This window comes from Panthera pardus, unplaced genomic scaffold, assembly GCF_024362965.1.
Source record: "Panthera pardus isolate Hobbes unplaced genomic scaffold, ASM2436296v1 HiC_scaffold_21, whole genome shotgun sequence".
In the NCBI taxonomy this organism is placed as follows: domain Eukaryota; kingdom Metazoa; phylum Chordata; class Mammalia; order Carnivora; family Felidae; genus Panthera; species Panthera pardus.
Window position 1 is genome coordinate 21,465,455 of NW_026526777.1, and position 25,281 is coordinate 21,490,735.

The 25,281-nt window shown below is 40.0% G+C and overlaps 1 long non-coding RNA gene across 1 annotated transcript in view; it reads left to right on the forward strand.

The window, feature by feature from the left end:
- Positions 1-25,281, forward strand: part of LOC109276546 (uncharacterized) — a 63,391-nt gene that overhangs the window by 18,684 nt on the left and 19,426 nt on the right. Inside the window, exons 2-3 of the long non-coding RNA XR_002084721.2 lie at positions 6,874-6,957; positions 19,580-19,709. This is a non-coding gene — a long non-coding RNA (uncharacterized LOC109276546). The remainder of the gene's footprint in view (positions 1-6,873; positions 6,958-19,579; positions 19,710-25,281) is intronic.

Consider the following 25,281-nt stretch of genomic DNA (forward strand, 5'->3'; position numbering starts at 1 on the left):
ACCCAGGTGCCCCAGTTCTGTGGATTTTTTTTCTTTAATCAAATGACCCAAGGTTTTGAAGTTCATTTGCCTGGCACTGATTTAAGCACTGTGGATGTACCAGCCTTTAAGTACATTATAATCCAATTGGGAAGCTAAAACTAACACAAAACAGTGAGACACCAAGTGCAACAAACTGAACTGAATAAAGAAATGATAATATCTGTGACTGATTAGAGGTAGGAGATGACGGCTCAAACATGGCTCCGATTTGAAGAGGTATGTGGTTCTGTGAGATATATTTTATTTGCACCATTGCCCACTGGCAGCTCAAAATAGATTTGCAAGCAATGTGTAGCTGGCAAACACTTACCCTAGTGAAATACAGCTGCTCCCCTGAGTCCCATGTGTGCCCCCACCTCGCGAATCCCATCCATTCCCAGCCCTCCCCACAGTCTCCTGGAACTTCCCTGTGATCAGGAAACTAACAGATTAACAGCTGGTACAACAGGAAGACTCTAGGAGTCTGCTCTGGCACCCAAGGTCTTTTGGTTCGTTGATGTTAAAATTTTTGAGTAGAACTTTGTCTCTCTCTCTCTCTCAACCTCTCTCTCTCTCTCTCTCTCTCTTTCTATATATATATATACACACACAAATCTATATAAATCTCTATATATATTTTTTAACTTATCTAGAAGATGACAATATATACACACAAAAAAAGAAATATTGAGTTTATCATTTAGATGCTGAAGAAACCCAATCAGATGGTTGGAAATTTCCAGTGTCATAGCATAGACAAAGTCTTAAACTAAGTGATAGTGATTGCTAACTTCTCCTTAGAAGGGAAGCTCTCAGAATGACCAGGAGTGTGGTGATAAAAAGGATAATGTAAAATCATCTCTCTCGAGTGATGTATACTTGGACCCTGTTTATCATTAAGATGTTGTACAATGCTAAGAAAGATCATTGGTTTCAACTGAAGGGAAAAATCTATTGGATTTTATTTTTCTTGTATTGTGTAAATCAGGGGTCAGCAAACTACAGTCTATAGACCAAATCTAGCCTGCTGCCTCTTTTTGTAAGTAAAGTTTTCCTGAAACACAGCCATGCCCATTTTTTTTTTACATATTGTCTGTAACTGTTTTTGAGCTATAAAGGAGGAGTTGTGCAGTTACAACAGAGACCATATGGCCTGCAAAGCAACAAACTATTTACTATCTGGTCTTTTACAGAAAAGTTTGGAAACTCCTGGCTTAAATGATGACAACAAACTTTTTAAAGCATCAGACCAAACATGCAACCTGCCCCAGGAAACCTTTAGTAAACAAGTCTTTTCAATTCTTAAGATATTATTTTTGTGAAAGCAATTACCAAAGGTTTAGTTGTCTGTGTTTTGCATTTTTCTCTTATCAAGAAAAGTTGCTATGCATTGCTTTTTTTTAATTTCATTTTTTTTTCTTTTTATACCCTTGCTGCTTGAAAATTCTCCTCCTAGACTAGTTAAATAAAATATTGGAATTCAATGTCATGTCCACAGTTCCTTTTAAATTTCCACTGGCACTAAAATGCATTTTGTGTTATGACATTTCTCATAAGAGCTAAGTGTTGGAATAGAAGATAAAATATAAGAAGACATCTAATAACCAGTTTTATCTAGCAGAATCCTGAAGTATTCTCCTGAGTTCAGGAGGTGAATGGATATTCTAGATAATGGAGCAACACTTCAGAGATTTTTATTTTTTCCTTCTTCCTTCTAAAATAAGTATTCATTTCATGAGTTTAAATAACCCTATAAGATTCTCTTGAAAGAAATATTTTATTTTAAAAGCTAGAAGCTTTCACTCAATTATACATTAATTTTATTGTTGTCATTTAATAAATGGCGATTTAAAATTAAGAACATTAATACAACTGTGTCCTAGGAAATAATTGAGTTGTAATACAACAGCCCTTTCAAAAAATTAAATTTCCTATCAAATGAGGATCAGTTGGAGTAACCAAATGCATAAGTGCCCTTGATTAATATTTAAGAATCTTTATGAATACATTTGCATTCATATGTATTTTGAAAACACTATGTGAAATTAGTTCTGATTTGAAATAAAGATTTGAGGGAGAGTATTTATATGCTTCCACTTTCACCTTATATTACAACAAAAGGTAGGTTTTTCAATCAAATGAGAAACTCAAATTATTAGAACCATGTGATAAGATTTAAATCCGCTGATTATTTTGCATATCCACTAAATCTAACTTAATTATAATTTCCTTGAATTTTTAATAAACTGTTATAAGTGCATATCAGATATTTGTTCAATTATTTTAGTGCAGGGAATTCTGGGTGTTACAGAAACAAAACGTGGTTTATGCCACCAAGGAGTTTATAATCTTAGGAAAAAGATTAAAAATATATATGAAAACAATCATTTACTCATTCAACAAATCTTTAGCCTGTACTTGCTGTGTGATTAGTATTGTCTGGGAGCTAGGCCCGAGGAATGCAGCAGTATACAGAATAATCTTGCTTTCATAAGACGTGATACAGAAAAAGCTGAGTGAAAAAAGCCCTAGAAGTAACAAAACATACTAAGAGAGACTAGAGCAGGAAAAAAATAAAGAATTTTGGCTGTTTAGGATAGGAGTTGAGGTAGAAAAACTTCATGGTAGATGAGGCCAATGAGTTGCATCTAACAGGATGATAGAATTCAACTCCAAAAGGGCATTCTGGGAACTGAGGGGAGAATGGGTCATGGTGCAGAACTCAGAAATTTGTATGTGGTATGTGTAAAGAATAGCAATTATATTAATCACGTTGGCAACTTTGTTTTCCCGTTTCTAATAAAGTTAAATACCTCCTTCACCATGTAGCAATTCCGCTTCTAGGTGTTTACCCAAGAAAAAGGAATGCATATGTTCACAAAAAGAGTCACAAGAAAATTCATATTAGCTGTGTTAGTAATAGTCCAAATTCTCATCAAAAGGAGAATGGATAAACTATGTTATATCTATAATAATAAAAATAAATGAGCTGCTTATACATGCAGCATAAACGTGTGAAATCTTCAGAGATGAATCTCATTAACATGTTGAGCTAAATAAGTCAGACAAAAGAGTATACACTGAATGATTTCATTCAAATGAAGTTCTGGAATAGACAAAATGAATCTATGATGATAGAAATGAGAGTAGTTTTTGCCTCAAGGTATGGGAGTAATTTGTCTGGAAAGGGGGTGTGAGAGAACTTCCAGGTGATGGAATTTTTCTAGCTCTTTATCTGGATGATGGTTATATGAGTGTACACATTCATTGAAATTCATGGAACATTTGTACATTTCACTGCATGCAAATTTTACCTCAGTAAAGTACTGCTAGTATGAGAACAGACTAGTTCAACAGTGATGAGAGTACCCAACACATGGCAACCTAGTGATTTTCATATAATAGCAAAAATTTTAATAAAGAGCATGAAAGTAGTTGTTTATTCCAACTGGTCTTGTTTTATACAATCAAAATAAGAGGCAAGATTAGCTACTGAAAGAAGTGAGGGTTTAAGGAGAGAGAAAAGTTAGGAAGAACTGAATGCGGAAGGAAATTATGACACACTGATAAGATCAGCTAGTGTATTTCTTATGGGGTTTTAATGTCATTGCTGACAGTCATGTAGCCTGATACACTCAGTTGATTAGATCGTGAGGAAATGAGCCCATCTCTGCAAAGACTTGAAAAAAAACAAATTGAGCAGATTAACAAATAAATAAATCATGGACTATTTGACAACAACTTCTTATGTCCACTCTTAATGTTCTACCTGGATATAAATTAGGTTTCATTGCATCTGGTGCCTCTTCTTAATTAATTATGGTGTGGAGTTGTGTCTTATTTTTACTTATTGTATTTCATTCTGTGTCTCATTTTTCAGCTGGTTTCAAAGACGAGAGTGGAGCAGAAATGATCCTGCTCCTCCGCTTTTAGTTGGAAGTCTCCAGAAATACTTTTTCATATTAGCATTGTCTCAGTGCAGGGTGTAGAAGCATGTTGGAGATATTTGTGATATTAACTCATGCTTAGCGTTGCTTATAAAAGATGTTCCTGATAAGTTCTTTAAAATGCCTAGGAGACACCTGGAATGCAGGCTTTGGAGCTGGCCTGATCTATGTGGCCTTTAGAAAATTCTCTTTGTTTCAACTTCCTTGTATGTAAAATGGATATATCTAATAATTACCTGGAGGGTTGCTTTGAAAATTACAACTGATGTATTTAAGGTGGCTATCAGAGTACCTGGAACAATGGTAGGAACACAGCAAATATCAACTATAATTGTTAATTGGTGAGTTTATTGAGGTCTTTTTACAACTACAAAGCTTGACTATTATGCCTACACTCTATAGTCCTTCAATTTGATTTGGCTTTGGAGATAACTAAAGAGTTAATTTAGTATTTATTATATTTTTTAACAGTACTAAATACATTGTCCTCTTTTTTGACCAGAGAAAGTTATATAATCTAAATCAAGAGTCAGCAAGCTTTTTCCATTTAGAGCCAGGTAGTAAATATTTTTGGCTTCAAGTATCATATAGGTTCTGTGGCATCTACTCATCTCTGTCATTGTAGTGAGAAAGCAGCCACAGAATGTACACAAGAGGGTGGCTACATTCAGTGAGACTTCATTTACCAGAGTAGAAGACAGGCAAGATTTGGGACACAAGTCGCATTTTGATGTTCTGAATTCTGGTAGATTCCATATTACATGGCATTTGTTACTCTTTTGCCTAATAATGATTACTTCCAATGATTTTATTTTATGGAGGAGGCTGCTTATACTTTTTGATGGTGCTTCAAACATGGAGTTATTTTTAATGGTCCTGGAGATGTTGTATATATTCCACCCCCTCCCAGTTTTGTTGAGGTATAATTGACATAATTATAAGATATTTAAAGTATACAATGTGGTGATCAAACATGGAATTTTTAACATTTTGAAAATGTTTATAAAAATATCCCTTACAGATAATTCACTTAAGTAACTCAAAGAAATAATATACAGGAAAAAATCAGTCATGACATAATAGAGAACAGCTTCTCCTACCTCCGTCTAAAATATAACAGTTTGTAAATCATATCCACAGAAAAAAGTTGTGTATCTGTGTAAAATATTGTTTAAAAGTTTAACATACATGAGGTTTTAGGATTTTTCTCTCGTTAAGGATGATTTTCAAGGAAGTTACTTTTCAAGTAGATTTTGGATTCCTAATTGTATTTGGGTCAACCTGAGTCATGAGAATGGAATAAGCCTGGTACCAGACTAGGTGAGGAGAGACCATTCACAGAGCCCTCTGAACAGTCTTGCCTGGCATCCTTGTGCTTGAACTTGAGAAATTCAAGCAGGAATTCAACAGGGAATGCTTATTTAATGTATTACAGGATAGACAATCACCAAGAGATACATTTATATGGTGAGGGAGAAAATCAACATGCAGATACGTAAATGTCTCTCAGGCCATTGCTAGCCTGTTCCCAACCCCTGATTCTCTTAACAATTTATCCCTCAGATAGTGATGCTTGCAATACTGCTTCTGAAGAGTTCACCTTGTGTGTTTTCTTTTCATCACAGGGAAATGGAAATGAACCAAGGAGATCTGTGTTTGGGTTGGACTGTGTGGATTGTAGATTGTAGGTTTTTATAAAACCTACCACTGTCGCTGTACCTTAGAATAGACTGTGGTGTAAAACTGGAATCCAAGAAGAGAGGAAGTCCTGGGTTTCTCAGATTTATTTAGTTGAAGTGCCATTTGTATGTTTTAATATAGAGTTTTACTCTTTGAATAGATGTGTTTTTAAAATTTCTTTTTTTTTTAATTTTATTTATTAAAAAAAATTTTTTTTAACATTTATTTATTTTTGAGAGACAGAGAGAGACAGCGTGAGCAGGGGAGGGGCAGAGAGAGAGAGTGAGACACAGAATCAGAAGCAGGCTTCAGGCTCCGAGCTGTCACAGAGCTGAGCACAGAGCCTGATGTGGGGCTTGAACCCATGAACCGTGAGATCATGACTTGAGCTGAAGTTGGAAGCTCAGACGACTGAGCCACCCAGGTGCTCCTACATTTTATTTATTTTTGAGAGAAAGAGAGAGACAGAGCACAAGTGGGAGAGAGGCAGAGAGAGAGAGGGAGACGCAGAATCCAAAGTAGGCTCCAGGCTCTGAGCTGTCAGCACAGACCCCGATGTGGGGCTTAAACTCACAAACTGTGAAATCATGACCTGAGCTGAAGTCAGACGCTTAACCAACTGAGCCACTCAGGCATCCCTGAATAGATGTGTTTTGATACTATTTTGGTAACTTCTATAGTGCTGTCCACATAGTAGATTCTCAGTAAACACTTAAGAACTTCCCAGCTGAATAATCTGTAGAGTTATACTATTCATACTTCTAGTAGGCCTATGTGGCCTTATGCTTACTCAGTATACTATCACTGTTAGATTTTAACATATGTCAGGAAGAGATCAAAACTACTGTATATAACATGGTCCTATATTTTCTTGTTCAAACATATCTGTGTGGCAACAACCATCGAAGTCTTTTGCAAACGTGACATAACAGCCACGAGAACAGTTTTGAGTGTGTGTTCAGCTTTCAAGAAGAACATAGTTTATTTCTATGTCTAATAAAATGACAGTGTCATCACTCAAAATGCAAAGCATCGATGAGGAGAATTTTCATTATTTAATTCTGACAGACAAGAAAATGTGGTTAGTGATTTATAATTAATGGGAATTGAGACAGTGTCTTGTCATCCCTGAGTTAGTATTAGTAGAGTAAGGGAGAGCAGGCACATGTTTCCTAAACGGGATCAGTTCTTTCATTTAATATTTGCATGCCTTTTTATGTACCAGGAACTACCCGAGTTGCTGGAGATGCTGTTTCGGACAAGATAGAAAAGCGAGCCCCTGGTCCTCATGGAGCCCACATCCTTACAGGTGAGACAGTGGCTACCTGGGCTAGAGGAATCCATGATATCCTGCAATAAGGGACATTTAAGTGAGAACACAAATTTAAAATTTCAGAAAAAAAAAAGAGATCTGATGACATTGTCAGAAATTCACAACGAGAGCATAAATCAAGAGCATTAAGCTTTGTGTATATAAATGCTAAGGGATTCCTACATGCTGGGCACTTTGCTGAGTGTTTTATATTCATTAGCTCATTTACGCTTTACAACAGAGCTCTACAGTATGTCTGGTAATCTATACTTTGCAGATAAAAAAAGGCTGTGAGAGGCTGAGTAATTCACCCAAATAACAGCCAATAAGTGGAAGAGCCAGGACTGGAAGTGAATCCGTCTGTCCCCAGCTGTGGTCAGGAGCAGTATGCAGACAGGGAGGCGTGTAAACAAGTAAATGCCTCCATCTCAGAATTAGTCTGTTGAGCTCAGAATCTGAAGAGGGCACGTATAAAACTAGAATGGGTAAGAAATTAAGGACCAATATCTAGAAGAGGCATAGACTTTTAAAGGCATCCTGACCTGAAAATCCTCTAAGAAAGACTAATAAATAGAATACCTGAAGTTTATGGCAAAGGTTAGAATGTTCAGGTACCACTAGAATGTCACTTCTCTAGAGAGTAGGCTTGATGAGGGCAGGGATTTAATCAGTGCTGTGTCCACCTAAAATGGGGCCAGGGTGCAGCAGGCATACAGAGTCAGCCGTGCAATCCAGCTTCAACACAGCCCCCAGAACCAGGAGTTCTTTCCTGATGGCCTGTGGACCAGATGGAGAAATGTGATTTGACAACTAAAATGACAGTGATTAGATTAATGCATTTATATAAAAATGGATGAAGTTCTCTAGATTTGTCCCATCGGGACCTCTTAGCCTTCCAATCGTCAATTTTTCACAAGTGTTTTCCATAAAGAAACACAGAAATTCATGGCAGCTTCTTGCTTACCCTGGAATTTAGTGTATAGAACATAGCTTGAGATGAGAGGTAAAGGGCACTGTTAGGCTTTGTATATCCCTCCACTCTCCGGCTGCTTATAAAGAATCATTTGCAGGGGCGCCTGTGTGGCTCAGTCGGTTAAGCATCTGACTTCGGCTCAGGTCATGATCTCATGGTTTGTGACTTTGAGCCCCGCGTCGGGCTCTGTGCTGACAGCTCAGAGCCTGGAGCCTGCTTCGAATTCTGTGTATCCCTCTCTCTCTCTGGCCCTCCCCCGCTCACGCTCTGGCTCTCTCTGTCTCTCAAAAATAAATAAACGTTGGAAAAAAAATTTTTAAAAAAGAATCATTTGCTGCAATGGGATAAAAATATAGAAGGCATGCTTATAAAATATGTGGGTGACCCACTCGAGAGACAGATGAACCTGATATTATGTTGAATAAATGAGGAATCAAAACAATCATGATAGCCAAGCAGATTGGCTTGAAACCAACAAAGATTTTTGAAAATAGAAGATGGAGAAAATGTATTTTGATGGTATATTATTAGGTAAAATATCTTTGGGATTTAGTTGACTATAAACTGCTTAAGAGCCTATTAATAGGGACTGGCTGTTTAATATATATGTATATATTTTAACTAAAAAAAGCAAAAGAGATAGATCAGTGTAGGTAATAGACTCATTATATTAGATGCCAGAAGGATCGCATTCTTGGGATTGTTTCCCTGTCAAGGTGTTCTGCTTGAGACGAACATTTACACACCAAAAGGACATAAACCCTAGCCTGTGTGGGAGTCTAGCTGTAGGTTAGGCCTTCGTCATATCTTGCCTGGATTATTCCAATTTTTTTTTAAGTTTATTTATTTATTTTGAGAGAGAGCAAGTAGGATAGGGGCAGAGAGGAAGGGGAGAGAGAGAATCCCAAGTAGGCTCTGTACTATCAGCACAGAGTCTGATTCAGGGTTTGAACTCATGAACTGTGAGATCATGACCTGAGCCTAAATCAAGAGTCAGATGCTTAACCGACTGAGCCACCCAGGTGTCCCTAGATTATTCCAGTCTTATTCCCATTTCCCTGTCTAAAGTTTTGCTTTCTTCAATCCATTAAAAAAAAAAAAAAAAAGACTTCATTTTGTAGAACAGTTTTAGGTTCACAGCAAAACTGCACAGAAAATATAGAGTTCCCATATACTCCCTTCCCCCACACAAGTACACCCTCTCCCCCTATCGACATCCTCACTAGAGTGGCACATTTGTTACAAATGATGAAGCAATGCTGACACATTCTTTTCATACAAAGTTCGTAGTTTATGTTAGGGTTGCTCTTGGTGTTGTACATCCTATGGATTTTGACAAATGGATAATGACAGTGTATCCACCATTATAGTATCCTACAGAAAGTTTGTCATACTAAAAATCCTCTGTGCTCCATCTATTCATCTCTCCTTCCTCCCAAGTCCTGGCAACCACTGATCTTTTTACCGTCTCCATAAGTTTGCCTTTTCCAGAGCCTTCCATTTTTCACACTGTGGCCAGAGTGTGATCTGAGATGATAACCCTCACTGTCTTCAGTGACTTGGCTCTTCATTGTTTTCAAGGTCGAGTATAAACACTATGTTGATCTGGCAGTGAACTAGGTGCTCAGGTTCTTTCCTTCCGTGAAGATTGTTCTGTGTGTGTGTGTAGACTGATCAATAAATTGTGAAACGAACAGATAATAAGAGGAGTTCATGTAGCAGTAAGTGCCACAAAGATGATAAAACAGTAATGGGATAGAGAGAGTGTGCAACATGGGAGACATCTCTGAGGTGGCCAGAAATGGGCTGAAAGTGAATAATGGGGAGTTAGCCAGAAGAAGATCTTGGGGATGAGCCTTCTGGGCACAGGGAACAGCCAAGTGCAAAGGTTCTGGGGAGGTGTCAGTCTGGGCCAATATTCTGGAGAGTGATCTCTAAGAGGGATAGTTTGATGAGAATCTTGAATAGCATCTATGGACAAGGAAAAAGGGACCAGCATTTACTGAGGCTTTTATCTATGTAATTCATTTTAATTTTGAAGAGATTAGAAATTATCCCTTTTTACCAGATGAGAAGAAAAGAAGTTCCTAGAAGTTAAATAACTTGTCCAGGTTTTCCCAGCCAGCAGCGGTAGAAAGGAGTCTGAATTGTTATGTCTGATTTTAGATACACTTCCCACTTTAGGTAATTTTCTTGGTGAAAGAATTCAGGATGTTTATCTCTGCTGAAGAGCTTATCCATGAATGTCCTTTATTCATTTTTTATTTGCATAGTAGTTATCTCTTTCTATATGTGTGATATCATTCTGCTTAAGAAAGTAAACTATAAGGAGTCATGAACCATTTCAATCTTACATTCCCCACTGTACTTAGTCATGTTTAAATATAAACCCATCAGGATTGAGTTTCAGTGATAAATAAAGGAGTTAATGTGCCTTTCAGCAGAACCTCCCTTATGATAAGGGCACAGTGTAGGAGTTGAGAGATAATGGCTCATTATATGTAATCCTAGAGTTTATTATATTCCAGTTTTCCTTGTTGATGATGCCAAGGAATGTAGCAGTATATGTCAAACAGAACAGAGCACTTACATTTGAAAAAAGAGATTTCCATTTTCCTTAGGGAAAATGACCCCACTTACATTTTTTAAATGAAAAAAAAAAAAACAAAAAACAAAAACATAGGATATACTGAGATATGGTGGTTCAACTGTAAGATATACAGACATGGTGGTCTGTCAGTTTATCCCAATATAAAAGCACACAAAAAAGGATGTGCTAAAGACTACCCCACCTCATAAACTTCTGATATTGCGATCACCGTGGCAAGGGAAGAATTAAAAATCAAAGTTGGGGGGCGCCTGGGTGGCTCAGTCAGTTGAGCAACCGACTTCGGCTCAGGTCATGATCTCACGGTCCATGAGTTCGAGCCCCGCGTCGGGCTCTGTGCTGACAGCTCAGAGCCTGGAGCCTGTTCGGATTCTGTGTCTCCCTCTCTCTCTGCCCCTCCCCTGTTCATGTTCTGTCTCTCTCTGTCTTAAAAATAAATAAACGTTAAAAAAATAATAATTAAAAAAAATAAAAAATAAAAAAATCAAAGTTGGAATCTCCAACATTTCCCTTTCCTCAAGAAAATCCTCTATGGAGCTCCCTCATTTGGTAACAATAATTAATATTACTGTTGAGATCTGTGGCTCAAAAATATACTTGGCGCTTGTATGAAAGCTCCAGGTTTCCATCTCTTTAAGTAAAGAATACAACATCTCTTTCTGGTGGGCAGGAATAATTTAGAATTGTTCTGTATTACGTTTCATTATGGATGATGAGTTTCTGCCTGAGCAGAAGTATCCTGGCTTCCTGTAGAAGTGTCAAGGTAGACTGGGCAGGGGAGGCCAGAAATTTTGACTGTGCATTGGGGAGGTGAGCTTTCTGCATTGAAAGTTTGGTGGCTAGCTTGCGGACTATGTTATGAGAACATATCATTAAAGGAGCCACAGTAAAAGTACTGTAGGAAAAAGAGCGGTAAAGATTTAAAAGGTAGCCGAGACAATAGGAAGACTACAAGGCAAAAGGGCAAGACAGGAAATAGCTCAGGCAGCATGGAGGTGTAGACGGGACAGGGAGGATAAAACATGTAAGCCAAGTGCAAGAAGCCGAGTCAAGGGGGTCAAATAGCTATGGAAACTGGTTAGAATCCCCATCGGGATCCTGAAAACAAAGCCAAGAGCAATGGACAGGGGAGCTGGGAGAGAGGGAGGTGGGAGAGAGACTGAAGTCCTGTCAGCAGATAGGAAGTAATGGAAGCACAGGTCAGAGCGGCCTCCAGGATGGAATTGCAGAGCTGGCAACGGAGGATAAGAGCGCGGTGTGCGACTAATTTCAGATTTCTTGTCTAGGAACCTGTTTTGTTCTTGCAAGCAGATCTAGCAACAGAAGCAAACATTTCAATGTAACAATGTGGTTTCAAAGGGCAAGCCTCAAAAAACAAATGGAAGCTTGGCTGTATCAAAATAGGTCAGTTTAGCTCTAGCTTATGACCTACCTTGAATTTTTCTGTTTTTTTTTTCCCCCTTGCCTTTAGCAAGGCCTTTTGCATTTTGTCACATGGTGTATTGTGAGGCTGCAAAGTGCACTGGAGAGCAGACTTTTGATTTGAGTGCTGTAGCTTTTGTTACTTAAAGTAAAGTACCAAGGCGTTATTAGTTAGTCAGATTGATAGATCGACTGAGTGTTCCAAGAATTGGGAGAGGGGGTGAGGTGGGAAGTGGTTCGCGCTTCAGAGCTGATTGCTCTCAAATAGTTATTTCTTTTCTAGAGGGTTTTTTCCCCCCTCTGTGGTAATAACCACAAAACATGCAATCTGTTGGTATCTCATTTCATTACATTGCAGATTTTAAGTGCTCCTGTACTCTCATCTATAAATCACTTATGCTTTTGTATGACATTTACTGTTTCAAATTCAACATAAGTTGCTGCCTGACAGCGTAATTGACAAGCCCACATTATCCTGGCAAATGACTGCAATAGATACTGGCGGGCCCGCTTTGCCATTCCCATGCCCGCGTGTTGCCAATCGCTCAGCTGCTTTGACAGGGAGGTTCCACAAACAACGGCAGCAATCACCATTGTTCATATCCAGAAACAAACTTAGGGAGATTCTCCTGTTTGTTCTCGCATAGGCCAAATGCCAATCTGGTGAAAGTAACTTGGCATCTTATTTAACAAGGGGAAAATGATTGTGTGGGACAGATGGGATTTTATTTCAGCAAGACTGGGTTTCATGCTGTTTCGTGGAGCTTTGGATGCATATATTTTGTCGTGTCCAGATGCACCTTCCCTCTTGTTTTTCCACCTTTCCTTACACATGGCGTCACACCCAGAGGTGTGCCTTCCCTTCCAGAGCTGGATTCTGCGTGGCCGTGATGGTTTGAGGGTCATTCATTGTACAGGAGGGGCTGGGGTGGAAGGGTAATAAATATTTTTTCTCCCAAAGAATGCAACCTTAGGTTTAGAGGATTTCCAAACATTCTCTTCTTTTCCGGCTATGGCAGGATAACAAAATGTTCTTTTAATAACCAGTGCTAGAGTTGCTCTTATGGAGATACTTGCTAAAAGAGAGAGAGAGATACTTGTTATGTCAGAGGATAATACCACCGAGACTACTTTAGAGGAGGAAGGGAAAATTTTAAGGTTTTGATCTGGAAAGTGTGTAACAACAAAATGGTGAACAATGAAATGGCTCTGCCAGAAGAAGTAAGAGCAACTTGAGGAAGAAGAGGAGGTCAGAGGTGAGCAGGAGGGAGGTCACAATATGATGGGCTCTTCTCAGGAAGGAGACCTGAGAGAAAAGTAGGTGGGAAAGCAGTCGAAATGCTCCAAGAATCGAATTTACTATTAGACTTTATTGGCAATGATGTGCTGTGGACTCTTCCCATTACTTGAAATTTATACTTAAAATCTGCTCCATATGCCACCTTCTGTTGGTGGCATTTGGGGGCGCGAACAGATCGGAGGTAATGTCCAACATGAGGTGATACAGTGTGCAAAAAGTGCTCCTGGTACTGTGTGGCAAGATGTTCCAAACATGGGATGAATTGAGACAATACAGAAAGTTTGAGCCGGATGTGACTGAGTGAGAAGCAAGCATTTCCGTAGAGAGACGGTAGGGCCACGGGCTTTCCTGAAGCAGGAGAAACAGGTGTTCCAATTATTCCATTTGAACACATAGGCAAAGTTATCTTGGTTGACATCTCTGCTTTTCAACTTTACTCCTTGAGCCATTGTCATCTATTGTGGTTGAGTTCACATAACAACCCCAGTGCTATTTAATCTTTGTTATGGTTCAAACGCATGTGGGGGTAGAGGATACGTGAGCACAGGGGTGGGGTTGCTGTTAGTAGGGAGGCCAGGTGAAGAGTAAATCTGGGTGTGCCTGGTAAACTGGGCTGGCAAAGTCTGTTTACCTGAAGGACTAAGCCGCCTCCCCGGGGGGTCTGGCTTTCTCCTCATAAAAAAGACTTGGACAGGGGCTCCTGGGTGGCTCAGTCGGTTAAGCATTTGATTTCAGCTCAGGTCATAATCTCACGGCTCCTAGGTGTGAGCCGCATGTTGGGCTCTGTGCTGACAGCTCAGAGCCTGGAGCCTCCTTCGGATTCTGTGTCTCCCTCTCTCTCTGCTCCTCCCCTGCTTATGCTCTCTTTCTCAAAAATAAATAAACATTCGAAAAAAAGAAAAAAGAAAAAAGAAAAGACTGAGACAAAGTGAATCCAGCAACAGATCCTCAGAGCTGAGGCAAGAGGGGCATTTCAGTGTGTAGTCACATGCCCTGTTTCCCGGGAGCTCCTATCTAGTCTCCAGGAAGAGAGAGGCACTTATGAGTAAACACATACATTCTAAAAGGTATTAGGGATCGAGGCCAGCTGCTTGGGTAACTGGGAAAAGAATGTAGCATTCAAAGTCAGAGAAAGACATCCTACTGCCTTCACCTGAGAACCCCACACAGAGGCTCTGTGAGGCTTTCAGGGCATTTGTTTTCATGCACATAATGTTTTTGTATCCTTCTTCCTGTTTCTCCCTAACCAACCTGAGCACCTGTAAGATAGAGCTTAGAGCTTGCATAAAGCTTTGCTAAATGCCAGAAGGCAAGGCATAACCTTTCCACACTGACCCTCCTGCTATAACAACAGTGAAGTTTTCTCTTTTCTCATCTATGTTCTTGGTAGTCCTACTGGTGGAACCTGGGCACGTGGCTGAAAAATTCAATGCTGTCTTTGAGGAACTTACTACCTATGCCTCCTGAAGTCCACAGGCCTCTCCCTTCTATAAGACCCAGACATCGTTATTTTCCTGCTCTACCCACATCTACCACCGGATCTGCACTGAACCTTCTTTTGTGGGTCCTGCCTGACAGCAGGCTTCCCCATTTTAAGCCCTTTGTGGCTTAAGTTGAAGCTATTTATTTACTGTGTCACTGGGCCCTCTGGGTTCTGCTCACCTATCATACCTCCAATGAGTCTTTCTTCTGGTTCGGGGCTCTGGACAATGGATTTTACTCTCCTACGGAGAGCACACTTCTGTTGTGTCTCCTACTCTCCGCCCCACCCCCCCCACCCCCCGCCTTTCCCATTCTCCCTCTAATGTCCTTTTTGTCTTGCTCTTGATCTTAACATGATTCTGGTAGATGAGTTCTATTTTAACCAAGAAGTATTTTGAGTCTTGGTTACCTATTCTGGACGGACTCCTTCTGTGTTTTGTCAAGCCTCATCTTGGAACTCTTAATAGAACTAAAATTAATGTTTAGTTCCCCCAAATCTTTATCTTCGTGTTCTTTTGCCTTCCAAAACAACTGGCCTGTTGTTGCCATTTCTCCATGAGGAGGCTGCAGTAAAAAGCCGGACCCCAGAGAATCCCACCTGCTTTGCTCAAGGACAATAATCCATTTAAGCTCAATACATGTTTGTTGACAAAGTAATTAAAATCAAGCTATGGAAAAATAATTAATGGCATAAAAATACTCATTATATATTGCTAGATTAAAATAAAGTAGCTTACAAAGGTAGATGTAGAGTATATACATAAATAGAAAACAAAGGTATACATATACAATACCAAGGTTTTAACAGTGGCTCTCTGATTAAGAGAATCATGATCAATTTTTATTTTCTTCTCTTGGCTAATATATTGTTTAGAGTTCCCATATTGAAGTATTATTTTTATTAAAGGAAGAAAAGCTTTTATATAAGCAGTAACATCCAAACATGCCTAAACCCCCACATTTACATTGTATCACATCTTGCTTTATGTTTCCTTGCTTAACTCACGGTCACTTCTTGGAGAAAGGCAGTTCTTGTGATGTCAAAATTCAGGCATACCACGTTAAAGGGGCATTGGCCATTTCCCAAATGACTTGTGGGGTGACCTGAACCAGTAGGGTTGGGGAAGTGAGATAAGGGGTTGATGTGATTTTAGAGGGTCAGAACCTAATCTAGGGAGTAGGAAACTGACCTAAAAGGGAGAGACATTTGCAGAAACCACCAGACTTATTTTTTTCTAAGGAAATGGCACTTATTTTAAGCACCTAACCCACATTGATTAAGTGTGCACTGAGTACTAGGAACTATTCGGGTGTCTGGTCCCTCCCTGTTGTTCTGAAACTTACATTTCAGCGGAATAGACAGAATGTGCAAGTACATAGTAATAAGTGCTATGAAGAAAATAGAATGGATCTCTGAGCTAGGAAGTCAGGAAGAAACTCAGTGAGTGACATTTGAGAAGTGACACAAATGATGTGAAAGAATAAAGCATGTGAAGATCTCAGAGAAGATTGTTTCAGGAAGGAACACTGCAAGTGCAAAGGTCCTGAGGCATGAATTAGTTTCACCTGTTAGAGGGAAAGCAGAAAGGCTGGTCCATTGAGCAGGTGGCAGAATGGTAGGAGGTTAGAGAGGGAAGTAGGCAGGGACTGGCTCAGGAAATGCCTGATAGGTCTTGCCGAGTAGTTTGCTTTTTTTCCCCCTAAATGTGATGGGTAGCAATGGGATGGCTTTATGCAAAGGAGTGATAAACTGACTTACGTCTACAGAAAAAAGGTTAGTCTGACTGCTGTGATTACTATCCTATTTTCTAACTTGCCAAAACTTCCTAGACTTAGGGAAGGGAAGAGCCAAAGAAAGTCTCTATCATTCTGTGGAAACTCTACCTACCTGTACTCAGCTATGAGAAATTTAAATTTTTATCCACCCTGTCTAGGGGTTTTCTTACCCTGAGGTAAGGTGGTTCTACAAAGCTAGGCTCTGCCAGAGCAATTTCAGAAATGGAATCTCTCTCTCTCTCTCTTTTTTTATTAAAAAAAATTTTTTTAATGTTTATCTTTTTTATTTTTGAGACAGAGAAAGAGCATGAACAGGGGAGGGTCAGAGAGAGGGTGACACAGAATCTGAAGCAGGCTGCAGGACCTGAGCTGTCAGCCCAGAGCTGGACACGGGGCTCGAACCCACGAACTGTGAGATCATGACCTGAGCCAAAGTCGGACGCTCAACCGACTGAGCCACCCAGGTGCCCCATCTCTTCCCCCCCGCCCCCCGAGTGGTATGTGACAGTCAGTGTGTAAAAGTACCTCTGAGGATGCTCTATGGATTTTTTCCCACTTGATCATAGTTTAAGACTCAGTATATAACAATATCATCGTAAGGGAAGAAAACAGATCTATTGGGAGGAAGTTATTATTGCAAAACTATACAACACTTGTGCCTGGGTGGTTCAGTCGGTTAAGCATCTGATTCCAGATTTCAGCTCAGGTCTTGATCTCAGGGTCATGATTTCAAGCCCGTTGAACCAGGCTCCACACAGGCTGTGAAGCCTACTTGAAAAGAAAAAAGAAAGAAAAGAAAAGAAAAGAAAAGAAAAGAAAAGAAAAGAAAAGAAAAGAAAAGAAAAGGAAAGAAGAAGAGAACTATACCACAGAGTTGGGTAATAAAACAGTCTCTATTTTCATAAAATCATTGGTGAGTTTCAGGCTTCTCAGAAAGAAAGTACACAGATTTGAGGGGAACTAGATTCTAGGAAGTATACTGTTATTATCTCTATTTTATTATTTTTTTTAAGTTTATTTATGTTGAGAGAGACAGAGATAGTGTGAGTGGGAGAGGGGCAGAGAGAGGGGCGGGGGATAGAGAATTCCTAGCAGGTTCTGAACTGTCAGCATGGAGCTCAACTCGGAGTTCAGACTCAGGAAACTGTGAGATCATGACCTGAGGCGATACCAAGAGTTGGACGCTCAACCCACTGAGCCACCCGGGCGCCCTTGCCTGAATTTTTCAATTTGTTTTCCTGATGAATAAGATCAAGTATTCATAATTGAGCTATTAGCATCTTATATTAGCTAGTTACCTTAATAAACTAGTCTTGTGGTGAGCCTGAGTAGCTCAGTTGGTTGGGCGTCTGACTGCAGCTCAGGTCATGATCTCACAGGGTTCAAGCCCCACGTCAGGCTCTGTGCTGACAGCTCAGAGCCTGGAGCCTGATTCAGATTCCATGTCTCCCTCTCTCTCTGCACCTCCCCCATTTGTGCTCTGTCTCTCAAGAATAAATTAACAAATTAAGAAAAATAAAAATAAAAAACTAGTCTTGTAATACCTTTACCCTGGTGTCTAATCCTTAGACATTAAGGAAAAAGGTTTAATATATATATGAATATTTATATATATAGAAAAGATGCTAGCTTAAGCAGGCTATGCTGCAATTTGGGGTTGCTCTTTTTGCATAAAGAATAAAATGAGTCTAGGGAATATTATTCCACTGCCCTTAGAGGTTTATTAAATACCAATTTAAAGATCTGTGACATCTTTAGGAAGTTAAATCTGGTTGTAAAACTTCCCACTCCCACTTTGCTGTGTGAGGTTTAGAACAAAAGCAATGACTCTTCTCATCCTTTATATATCAGGGTTTACTCGTCTAGATCAGGATGGGCAAATAGATTTCATTTCATGTTCCAGCCCTTATCCACAGGTTGTGGTTGCTGCAAATGATACATTGCAGAGGACTCTGTGTCTTTGTCCCTGATCCATGGGAGAGAGTACAGGGCTATGTGAATAACATCCCCCAGCGGCTGAGGAGTCAAGTGGGAGGTGTGGTGCTATGCATTTGCTAGCCCTGACTTAGATCTTACTGAAAATGTGTGTTCTCAGGTTGTGTGCAACTGTGAGTAGATTGTTATTAGGACCATTGCTTGCATTTTAGAAACTAGCCATGGCAATGTGGTGTAGTCCGAGAAACATTGCAGTGACAAGTTGAAAACCTTTATTCCAATGTTGAACTAAAGCAGTGATTATAGGCATTCTTTGTCCTGATTTAAAAAATTTTTTTTTTTTTTTTTTTTTTTTTACATCTGCTGTGGGCTTTTTAAGGTGCTGTGGTAGGCAGAATAATGTCCAATCCTGCCCTCTTCCCCTCCTTCCTCCAAGATGTCTACATCCTAATTCCTGGAACCTGTGAATATGTTAGGTTACATGGGAAGGGAAATTAAGTTTGATAGTCAGATGACCTTGAGATGAGGAAATTATCCTGGATTATCTGGATAGGCTCACTAAAATCACAGGATCCTTGTAAGAAGAAGAGGGAGGCAGAGGAGACAACAAGAAAGAAGGCAGCATAAGAAAGACTCCTAGGCTCTGTTGCTGGATTTGAAAATGGAGGAAGGGGCCAGGAGCAAGGAACGTGGGTGGCCTCAAAAAGCTGAAAAAGGCAAGGAAAGAAAGTCTCCCCTAGAGCATCCAGAAGGAACAGATCTGCTGACATCTTGAATCTAACCCAGTGAGACCCATAGCAGACTTCCAACTGTAAGGTAATAAATTTCTGTTGTTCATGCCACTAGATTTGTGGTAATTTGTTACAGTAGCAAAAGGAAATGGACACAGGCACCCTTTTACAGATTAAGGAAGCTACTTTCAAGTCTTAGTTCATTAATTTAAAAACTGGGTTGTTAGTGACTTTTGTTAGGTGTATTTTATTCTTCATGTATTTTGTGCCTTCTAATCGAATGTGAAAGGCAGACCCTGGTGCTATCAGCTAGGTCTTTGTGTTTCCTTGGGCTGCTCAAGAATTCCCAGCTTGACCTTGGTGTTCTTTGGGTCTGTTGCAAAATTTCACAGAATATCAAAATTAGACGGAGTCAGTCTGTGACCATGATGGATCAAGGCAAGAACGAGCCCACCCCCAACGATGTCTGAATAAAAAACATGAATATGGTCCATACTACAAGAAAAGTCACGTCCTGGCTGAGTGAGTGACCACAGCTTTTGCTTTTCCCTCTCTCTTTCTTTTCTTCTTCTCTCTCTTTTTAATACCAGTTGCATCATTAGCCTCAGTATAGTCTTTCCTCATACTAGATAAAATTTAAGGTATCCATTCATAGAAATACCCCTGCTTACTGACCCCATCCAACCTAAAACAAAGCACGGCTTCCGTAAATTCTCCTCAAAATCACCTAACATAAACCTAAATCCTGTTAGTTCTTTCTAATATCTTCTTACTGAGATGCCCATCAATTTCCCATTGGTTGTTTTATTTATTGCTGCAATGAGTAATAAACCCAATCTGTCCAATTAGATGTGTGTTCCTGGTAGTCTTTAGCTGGAGGGCATTGACAAAGGTTAGGTTTTGTATTTCATAGGTATACTGTCGTTGTTTTAAAAATTAGGAGGAAGAGTTATGATGGCAGAGAAGTAGGGGGACCAGGATTTCCCTCAACCCACAACACGGCAGTATTGAGGTCAGAACACCTGAACACCCACAAAGTCAGTCTGCAGAGTGACAGAAAAATGTCCACAGGTGGAGGGAGACAGCTTGGAGGGACTGAGGTGCGTGTATGCAAATTGGGGGAGACCAAACAGTGTGGGCACGGAGGGGAGGGAACCCCTTCTGCCAGAGACAAAAGGGAGAGAAAGAGAAGCTGTGGATTGTAGTATTGTTAGTACAAGAGAAAAACCTCTCCGGACCCTGGACAGGGGAATGAGAAGTACAGAGTGTGCCAGTTTCTACTTTGTGAACGGCCTTAGGAGCTGAAGGCTGGAGTTCTCGAAAGTGCGGGACTTTCTCCTGATCGAGGCCTCTGCCTGGCCTGGGGAGGTGGGGAGCCAGCCCTGGGGCATAGTAGCCATCTCAGGGGTGCACTGTGAGCAAACGGTCTCCTGCCTTCAGTACTGTGGGAAGAGGGTATATTGCCCCCAACAAGGACGAAAGAGCCTGCAGGCCGCACCAGCCAATGGGCAGGGCAGAGTGGCACTACCCCGGAACCTGGTCCATGTGGTGTGGGATCCTTTAAGACATCAGGTTCTGAATCCTCACTGAGGGCCCAGGAGGCGCAGGGGACGGTGCCGCAGGACAAGCCACCTGCCGGTGCCACTCTGTGAGGGCTGCCTCGAGAGTGTGGTGTGAGACGCGTGGTCCGGGGAGGAGAGATTGGGGTGTGGCCGTCTTTCTCCCCATCACCAACAGGGTGTGGCTTCAGGGAAGGGACAGCGGCGCCCAGAGGAGGTGGGACCCGCTTACACCATCCCTGCCTCTCCGTGCCTGGTAACTGCTTATCTCCTGGATTGGGACTGACACTGATCTAACGGGACAGCTTCTCTTCCAGACGTGTGCAGCCACTGGTCCCAGGCACCAACAGATGACTGTCCACAGGTTTAGTATGTTAGTCTCTGTTTAATAATTTTATTTTTATTATTATTATTTTTGCTTTTCTTTCCTTCTCCCTTCTTTTTCTTTCTACCTTCCTCTTTTTTTCCCTTCCCTTTGGAATGAGGCTCATAGTTTTTGATTTGATTTGATTTTTAGTCAATTATAAATATATATAATATATATTTATATAAATTTATATAAATTTATATAATTTATATATATTTTATATATATTTACATCTTTCTTTCTTTCTTTCTTTCTTTCTTTCTTTCTTTCTTTCTTTCTTTCTTTCTCTGCTCTGGTTGTTTGTTTAATCAGGCATTTTTACTCTATTCTTTTGATACCTTTTCTGTATCCCCTTCTTTATTTTCCTCTCTCTCTGGATTAAGCCCTTATACTTTCTTTGATTCTCTGCCTGGTCTTTTTTTTTTTTTTTCACCTCTTTCATTTTCTTCTTTGTATGAGATAAGGCCCCCCCTCCTTTTCCTTTTTTCCAGGGTTACTTTAATGAACAAATCAAAGCACACCTGCTGGACGGTCCAAACAGTCCACCACTACAAGTAGTGGGATAGCACAGCCAAATATGCAACAACAGAGGGCATGCAACACACTCCAAAAACCCCTCCTGAAGGGCCAGGCCCTGGACAGTGTGTGACCGCTTTTTAATATAGTAGTGCTCACAGGTGCAGGACACATAACAAGCTATTAAAGCACGTAAAAGGGGCGCCTGGGTGGCTCAGTCAGTTAAGCATCTGACTTCAGCTCAGGTCATGATCTCATGGATCATGAGTTCCATCCCCGCATCGGGCTCTGTGATGACAGTGAGGAGGCTGGAGCCTGCTTCGGATTCTGTGTCTCTCCTTCTCTCTGCCCCTCCCCCCCTCTGCTCACACTCTGATCTCTCTTTCTCAAAAAATAAATAAACAATGAAAGAAACATCAACAACAACATGTAAAAGGCAGAAACCTAGTCAAAATGATGAAATGGAAGAATTCTCCTCAAAAGAAATTCCAGGAAGAAATGACAGCCAGAGAATTGCTCAAAACAGATATAAACAATATATCTGAACAAGAATTTAGTTTTTTTTAATGTTTATTTACTTTTGAGAGAGAGAGAGCAGAGAGAGAGACAGAGGGAGACACAGAATCTGAAACAGGCTCCAGGCTCTAAGCTGTCAGCACAAGGCCCAATGTGGAACTCAAGCTCATGAACTGTGAGATCATGACCTGAGCCAAAGTCAGGTACTTAACCAACTGAGCCAGCGAGGCGCCCCTGCACAAGATTTTAGAATAACACCCATATCTAATAACTGGGCCTGAAAAAAGCATAGAAGACAGCAGAGAATCTATTGCTGCCCAGATCAAAGACCTAAGAAATAGTCATAATGAATGAAGAAATGTTGTAAATGAGACACAAAATAACTAGATTCAGTGAGAGCAAGGATTGGAGAAGCAGAGGAGAGAATAGGTGAAACAGAAGATAAAATTATGGAAAATGGTGAAGCTGAGAAAAAGAGGGAAACACAATTACTAGACCATGAATGGAGAATTAGGACACCTAAGTGATTCAATGAAATGAAGTAATATCCATATCATAGGAGTTCCAGAAGAAGAAGAGAGAAAGGGGAAGAAGGTTTATTTGAACAGATTATAGCTGAGAACTTCCCCAATCTGAGAAGGAAACAGCCATCCAAGTCCACGAGGCACAGAGAACTCTCTTCAAAACCCACAAAAACAGGCCAACACCATGACATACTGTAGTGAAACTGGCAAAATACAAAGAAATACAACATTAGAAATGAAAGGAAAGCTTCCAGACTCATTCTCTGGAGCCAGCATTACATTGATTCCCAAACCAGACAAAGACCCCACTAAAAACGAGAATTATAGGCCAATATCCCTGATGAACATGGATGCAAAAATTCTCAACAAGATCCTAGCAAATCGAATTCAGCAGTATATTAAAAGAATTATTCACCATGATCAAGTGGGATTCATTCCTGGGCTGCAGGCCTGGTTCAATATTTGCAAATCAATCAGCGTGATACATCACATTAATAGAAGAAAGGATAAGAAACATATGATCCTGTCAATAGAAGCAGAAAAAGCATTTGACAAAATGCAACTTCCTTTCTTAATAAAAACCCTCAGGAAAGTCAGTATAGAACGAACATACCTAACATCATAAAAGCCATATATGAAAGGCCCACAGCTAATATCAGCCTCAATGGGGAAAATATGAGAGCTTTCCCCCTGAGATCAGGAACACGACAGGGATGTCCACTTTCATCACTGTTGTTTAACATAGGGTTTGAAGTGCTAGCCTCAGGAATCAGACAACAAATTGAAACAAAAGGCATCCAAATTGGCAAGGAAGAAGTCAAACTTTCACTTTTCACAGATGACATGATACTCTACGTGGAAAACCTGAAAGATGCCACCAAAAAACTGCTAGAACTGATACATGAATTCAGCCAAGTCGCAGGATATAGAATCAATGTACAGAAATCAGTTGCATTTCTATACACCAATAATGAAGCAATAGAAAGAGATATTAAGAGATCGATCCCATTTACAATTGCACCAACAACCATAAGATACCTAGGAATAAACCTAATGAAAGAGGTAAAAGATCTGTATGCTGAAAACTATACGAAGCTTATGAAAGAAATTGAAGAAGACACAAAGAAATGGAAAAACATTCCATGCTCATGGATAGGAAGAACAAATATTGTTAAAATGTTGATACTACCCAAAGCAATCTATATATTCAATGTGATCCCTATTAAAATAACACCAGCTTTCTTCACAGAACAAACAATTCTAAAATTTGTATGGAACCAAAAAGACCCCAACTAGCCAAAGTAACATTGAAAAAGAAAACCAAAACTGGAGGTATCACAATCCCAATCTTTAGCCTGTATTACAGAGCTGTAATTAAGACTGCATGGTATTGGCACAAAAATGGGCATTTGACCACTGGAATAGAGTAGAGACACCAGAAATGGACCCACAAATATATGGCCAATTAATATTCAACAAAGCAGGAAAGAATATCCAATGGAAAAAAGACAGTCTCTTTAGCAAGCAATGCTGGGATAACTGGACATTGACATGTGGAACAATGAAACTAGACCACTTTCTTACACCATACACAAAAATAATCTCAAAATGGATGAATGTGTGACAGGAAACCATCAAAATCCTAGAGGAGAAAACAGGCAACAACCTCTTTGAACTCTGCTACAGCAACTTCTTAATTGACATGTCTCTGAAGGCAAGGAAAATAAAAGCAAAAATGAACTATTGGGACCTCATCAAGATAAAAAGCTTCTGCACAGCAAAGGAAACAATCAACAAAATGAAAAGGCAACCAATGGAATGGGAGAAGATATTTGCAAATGACATATTGGATAAAGGGCTAGTATCAAGAATCTATAAAGAACTTACCAAACTCAACACCTGAAAAAAAATAATCTAGTGAAGAAATGGGCAGAAGACATGAACAGACATTTTTGCAAAGAAGACATCCAGATGGCAAATAGACACACGAAAAGATGCTCAACATTACTCATCATCAGGGAAATACAAATCAAAACCACAATGAGATATCACCTCACACCAGTCAGAGTGCCTAAAATTAACAACTCGGGAAACAACACTGTTGGCAAGGATGTGGAGAAAGGTGAACTCTCTTGCACTGTTGGTGGGAATGCAAACTGGTGCATCCACTCTGGAAAACAGTGTGGAGGTTCTTCAAATACTTAACAGAATTAACCTATGACCCAGCAATAGCACTACTAGGAATTTATCCAAAGTTTACAGTAGTCCTGATTCATAGGGGCACAAGCACCCCAATGTTTATAACAGCACTATCAACAATAGCCCACTTATGGAAAGAGCCCAAATATATATCAACTGATAAATAGATAAAGAAGATGTGGTATACCACACACACACACACACACACACACACACACACACACACACTGGAATACTACGTGGTGATGAAAAAGAATGAAATCTTGCCATTTGCAACAACAATGTGGATGGAACTGGAGTGTATTATGCTAAGTGAAATGTGTCAGTCAGAGACGGACAGATATCAAATGATTTCACTCATATGTGGAGTTTGAGAAACTTAACAGATGACCATAGGGGAAGGGAAGGAAAAC